Consider the following 446-nt stretch of genomic DNA (forward strand, 5'->3'; position numbering starts at 1 on the left):
ACACCCGTGCTGTCTCCCTTTTTCGCCAGCTTACACGTCGGGAAGAAAAAGAGGAACCCGCCGTTCTGAGGCTTTATAAAAAGCAAAGCAGACTACGTGGGGCAGACGTAAAGTCAAGCTTCCCCGAGAAACGAAAAAGTGAGGACGACAGGTGCATGCGACAATCGATAGGGCTGCCGAACATCGAAACGTTGCCGAGCTGTCCGTAGCACGCTTTGGATCCTTCCTCCACCGTCACTGAAGATAGAGTTGCCCGCTCTTTTACCGATACTGGACCTGCTGAAAGACATATGCCTACCTTGCCATCAACAATCGGCCTCACGGTGGGAAACTTTTTCTAGCCGGGCCTTGTTTAGCGAGGGTTGGGTTTGCTAAACTGCTTGTTTCGCAGGGTGTGTTGCAGGCGGTCAGCACCGCTAGATGTGGCAGCTAGGCTGCCAAAACCC

At 53.1% G+C, this 446-nt stretch overlaps 1 protein-coding gene across 1 annotated transcript in view; it reads left to right on the plus strand.

Annotated features, from left to right (window-relative positions):
• The first annotated feature begins 242 nt into the window (after positions 1–242).
• Positions 243–446, plus strand: part of CSUI_008695 (uncharacterized protein) — a 10,381-nt gene continuing 10,177 nt past the window's right edge. Inside the window, exon 1 of the mRNA XM_068068821.1 lies at positions 243–446. This exon is cut by the window's right edge and continues 241 nt beyond it. The gene's annotated coding sequence lies outside the window, so the exon portion shown is untranslated.

This window comes from Cystoisospora suis (genome assembly GCF_002600585.1).
Source record: "Cystoisospora suis strain Wien I chromosome Unknown contig_4941, whole genome shotgun sequence".
In the NCBI taxonomy this organism is placed as follows: Eukaryota; Apicomplexa; class Conoidasida; order Eucoccidiorida; family Sarcocystidae; genus Cystoisospora; species Cystoisospora suis.